This window comes from Pseudoliparis swirei, chromosome 14 (genome assembly GCF_029220125.1).
Source record: "Pseudoliparis swirei isolate HS2019 ecotype Mariana Trench chromosome 14, NWPU_hadal_v1, whole genome shotgun sequence".
Lineage (NCBI taxonomy): Eukaryota > Metazoa > Chordata > Actinopteri > Perciformes > Liparidae > Pseudoliparis > Pseudoliparis swirei.
The window spans coordinates 5,014,470-5,020,005 of NC_079401.1; positions in this window are offsets into that span (position 1 = coordinate 5,014,470).

A 5,536-nucleotide genomic window follows, 5' to 3' on the forward strand; every position below is an offset into this window, starting at 1 on the left:
AGTGTGCAGTTTTCTGGGTGGCTCGTTCCTAGCAGGGGCGGTGAGTCCCCTAGCCCCGGGCTGAGGGAGATGTTTGGGAAGGGGTCTGCAGGTCCGGCTCTGCTCTCCGCTGGCTGTAGTCGTTGAGGAGGCTCCTCTCCAACCCGGTCAGCCTCTGCCTCCACAGCCCAGGAGCCTCCTCGCCACCCGGTCGGAATGCAGACCCAGCAGGGAGCCCAGGGCCGGGGTCGCTCAGCCGGCCCCACTGCATCCACCAACTGCTGCAGGAAAGGGTCTTTGTTCGCAGCGCCCGTTAGTCCAGGGTGACGCTGCTGCTAATGTCTAGTTTTGCCCGTGAATTAATGGTTCTCTCAACAACCAGAACAGAGAGTCAGACTGTGGGCACCTTTTCGTTTAAAAGGGCCCAATGACTTAAAACACCCTGATAAAAGGAGGCAGCCCACTTAGTTTTAAAAAGCTGGGGTCTATTAAAAACAGAGCAGTATCCAGCCCTAGGTTGTCAGCACGTCTGAGGATGCAGCTGGCCACGTCTCGCCACACTAAAACCCCGGACTCGTTAAAACTTCTGAACAAACTGTAATCTAAAGTGGCGTCCGGCTGGCCAGGTGGACAAGGCCCTGTCCCCTCCTCTCTGGCTAAAACAGCACCCCTGTGGCACCCAGTGTAGACCCTCCCAAAAGAAATCTACCATCTTCTTTTGTATGTTGGCTAAGAAGCCCGAGGAGGGTCTAAAACTGTCAACCTGTGCCACAGTTGGGATGCAATAAGATTGTTTAAAACCAGTACTCTACCTTTAAAAGACATCTGGGGAGCAGCCACTTCCACTTGGAAAGTTTCCTCTATCTTCTCTGTGACGCCTCCCAGTTCTTCTGGACCATGCTCGGTTTCCCAGGTATATTCCTAAATATTTAAAACCGTCCGTCTTCCATATGAGTTTTGTGGAAGAACCGGGTCGCCACGCCACTCCCCACAGCGAGGGCTTCTTTTCTTCCAGTTCACCCTCGCTGATGATGCCGTGCTAAAATCCTGTACTATTCGATTTAAAAAGGTTTACATCATTTTGATTCTTGATAAAACAACAACGTCGTCGGCATATGCCGATAAAATCATTCCTTTACTAAAACCAGGTAAAACCAAACCATGTAGGCTAGAGCGTATTTTAATGAGGAGGGGCTCGAGGAGAGTGAGAGCATCCCGGACAGAGCACAGCCCTGCCGGACCTCTCTACCCACTCTAAAAGGAGCACACAGCCTGCCGTTTATCTTCAGCACACTCTCAACATTACTGTACAACACCTTGATCTTAGCTATGAAACCAGCGCTGAACCCAAACTTCCCCAGAACTTTCCAGAGGAAGCCGTGTTCAACGCGGTCAAAAGCCTTTTCCTGATCTAGAGAAATCAGACCAGTATCCATACCCAACGAGTTGGAGACCTCCAAAACGTCCCGAATGAGGTGGACGTTGTCCACCATGGACCTGCCGGGCACACAGTAGGTCTGGTCCCGATGGAGGACCTGCTCCATAGCTCCCCTCAGCCTGGAGGCCAGGACCCTTGACAGAAGCTTGTAATCCACACACAGCAGAGACACAGGGCGCCAGTTACCGATGTCCTGCGGGTTTCCTTTTTCGGCAGTAGCGTCAGCACTGCCCTCCGGCAGGACATCGGCATGGAACCAGAGGCCAGACTCTCATTGAAGACGTCTAGGATGTCCCTTCCGAGGACATCCCAGTATTTCTTGTAGAATTCAGCGGGGAGGCCGTCGATTCCGGGGGCGCGCCTCCTGCATTCCTGCAGGGCAGCTTTCAGCTCTTGGGGGTTATGGGTCTGTCGAGCTCCTCATTAGTCTCCTCGGAGACCTGAGGCAGCTCCCACAGAGCCCCTCCATGACTCTCCCTCCTCCCTATACTCAGTGGCATAAAGGGAGGAGAAACCCCACCGCCGCTTCCGGATCTGGCTTGGCTCCACAACCGACTGCCCTCGTCCGTCAGCAGTGAGTGGATCACTCGCCCCTGCCCTCCTCTTCTCCAGGCCGAAGAAGAAGCTAGAGGGAGTGTCCATCTCGCGATGGTCTGGAATCGGGACCTGACCAGTGCGCCTTGCACTTTACTTGAACAGGTCGGCGAGCCTTTTACTTTTGAGGACTTCAATATGTCCTCGATCTCCTGTGGACTCGCTTAAACTTTCTAGGTCCACTATCTCAGTCTCCAGGTCCTTCATAGATCTGGTGACGTCTCTAGTGACGTTGAAAGTGTGCTGCTGACACAGGAGCTTAATTTCCACCTTACCACGGTCCCACCACTGCCTAAGATTATTAAAATCACTCTTCCTCAGCCTAAAAATGCCCCAAAAATAAAACAACACCTCTCTAAAATTCCTATCGAAAGTTAAAACTGTATTAAAATGCCAATATGCACTCCTGGGTAAAAATTCCTAATAAAACATGACATAAAACCAAAGAGTGATCAGTAAAACCAGCCGAACAATGCTGCACATTTTAAAAATATTAAAATGGTGCTTAAAACATAAATACGGTCTAACCTGGCTGAGGAGATCCACCCTCCCTAACGTGGGACCATGTGTACTGTCGGCAGTCCGGATGCATCCTTCTCCACACGTCCACCAGGCCGTGAGAATGGACCAGCCTCCTCAGCACCTGCTGTGAAGCTGGATGTGGCTCTGTGTGGTTTCTGTCATTAAAATCATCCTCTGTGCAGTTAAAATCCCCCCCCAAGAATAAAAAATCCTCCGAGGCACAGTCATTTAAAACATCATTAACTTTGGATAAAAACAGCTGCCTCTGTCCCAGTTGTTGGAGCATAGATATTTATAAAACCACGTTAAAAGGTCGAACCGTGCTTTCACAAAGAACAGCCTCCCTCCACGATGTGTTTGACCTCCAGTGACCGCTGAAGGCCCTGGAGAAGAGGAAGCCCACTCCTCCGCTGAGGTTGGTGTTGTGGCTCAGAAGGACTTCCCCCCCCCACTCCCTCCTCCAGTCCGCCTCGTTGGTGCTGTCGCTGTGCGTCTCTTGTAAGAAGAGAACATCGTTGGCCTTCATCTTGTTAAATTCATAAATAGATGTTCTCTTCTTACTGTCCCTCGCTCCATTTACGTTTAAAACTCCGACTCTGAATGTGTTCATTAAAAGAAAAGAGTTTAAAAAACAAATAAAACTTAAAATCAACAAATCAAATAAAACCCACATTGGAGCTCTCCACCTCCCCCTGCTGGATGCACTCCTTTACTTTGAGTAAAATCTTTTTAATCCTAAAAACCTCTTGCTTTTCAAACTTTATCTTTTCATATAATATCGGCAAGACTGTACAAGGTCACGAGGTCAGGAAGTGATCCTGACCTCCACTTTCCTTTTGTTTTTTGTTCTGTGTAAAAACTGGCTTATTTCATCCACTGTGTGAAGTTTTTGAGTTTGACTGCTTGTTAAAATTAGAGGAGAGTCGCTGTCGTCTGCCCCCTCCTCATCACTACTGTCCTCCACCGGCCCCCCCTTGACTCCTCCTCCCCCTCCTCCCTGCTGGCCTTTGCCTCGCTGCCAGCACTCTGGCCGCTCTTCTTTCTTTCTGGGGCCCCTTTCTGCCCCCCTGCTTCCTCCTCATCCATCTCTACCTGCTCCGCCCCCTCTTCCTCTGCACCGTCCTCCTCCACCTCTTCGCCTCCACCCACCTGTCCTACCCCCTCAATGGGCTTCTCACCACCCTTGTCCTCGTCTTTATTTCCCTTTTCCTCCTCTTTCCCACTTTCCTCTTTATTCTCCACCCCACTCCCCACTTCCACCTCTAAGCCCGTGCCACCATCACCACCATCACCAATATTTTTTGTTGTTTTTTTAATCTTTTTTTGTTTGTTTTTTTCCCCTTCTTTTTCTTTTTTTCCTTCCTCCCCACTTCCCACCTCACCCACAGCCTCTACCCCACTGCTCTTGGCAGATCCCCCCACATCCCCTCCATTTTCTTGGTCCTCACTGCCTGTCCAGCCTCCCACCTCTTCCCCCTCGCCACCCTTACCCCATCGCCACCATCACCACCACCATCACTCACTCCCTCAATCATACTCACCAAATGAGTGTCGGGTGCAACAGCAGTGACGCCGCCGCCGCCCTCCGTTGGAATCGGCGGCCCGCAGCCGCAGCGCCGCCGCCGCTTCGGCGGCGCCTCCTCTCAGAGACGCCGCCGCCGCGAGCCCCGCAGCCGCCTCACCTGCTGTTCCCCACGCTGGTGCAGCGCGGCGTGACGCGCCGGACGGACCCGAGCCGCCCGGACCAGCTGGTGCAGGGTCGCCTCGCTTCGAACAGACTCTCGCGGTGTGCCCCTCCTCCCCGCAATGAAAGCATTTCATCGCCGATGAAGACGCGTAGACGTTATAGTTAACATCATCTACTCTGACGCTGAAGCGCAGGTTTAACTCCGCGCTCCGGTCGTCGAGTATCATATAAACCGATCTACGGTAACTCATGATATGCTTCATCGAGCTCTCCTTGAACCCGATGAGATCTCTCTCATCGGGGACCAGCTTTTCCGTGCCGGAGAGCTCTCTGCTGAGAAACTCATCGGAGATGAGCGGAGGGACGTTTGAAACGAGGACTCTGGTGGACGGCTGATCCAGCGGAAACACCTGCACAAACAAATCTCCCACCGAGAGACCCTCCTCTACCACGCGGCTTACCTTCGCCACCTGATCCAGGAAGATCACGACCGAGCCGTTCATCTTGGCGGCGGACTTCACGCTGCTGAACCCGACTTTCTTCCCGACTGCCCGAGCCAATTCCTCCACGCTGCACGAGGAGTCACCGGCAATCTTCATACCGTGTCTCCTCGTGAGCAGCGGGGGGGGAATCGGGGCAAACATTTCCGCCTCGCCCCGAGCCCGGTGAGGCACCGGCAGCGGGAAGACACCCAGAGAAAAACCCAACTAATCACCAAACAATTTAAACTACTGTGAAACCCAACTAATAAACCACATAAACTAAATACACACAACTATGAAAGAATAGAGAAGAGAGAAACACACAGACAACGCTCCGCAGCTCTCACACGCACACCCTGTCACTCTGACGCTCAGCCTGAACTGAGAGACAGAGAGAGAGAGAGAGAGAGAGAGAGAGAGAGAGAGAGAGAGAGAGAGAGAGACAGGAGAGAGAGAGAGAGAGAGAGACAGGAGAGAGAGAGGAGAGAGACAGGAGAGAGAGAGACAGGAGAGAGAGACAGGAGAGAGAGAGAGAGAGAGACAGGAGAGAGAGAGACAGGAGAGAGAGACAGGAGAGAGAGAGAGACAGAGAGAGAGAGAGGAGAGAGAGACAGAGAGAGAGGAGACAGGAGAGAGAGAGACAGGAGAGAGAGGAGAGAGAGAGAGACAGGAGAGAGAGAGAGAGAGAGGGAGAGAGACAGGAGAGAGAGAGACAGGAGAGAGAGAGAGAGACAGGAGAGAGAGACAGGAGAGAGAGAGAGCGAGAGAGAGAGAGACAGGAGAGAGAGAGACAGGAGAGAGAGAGAGAGAGGAGAGAGACAGGAGAGAGAGACA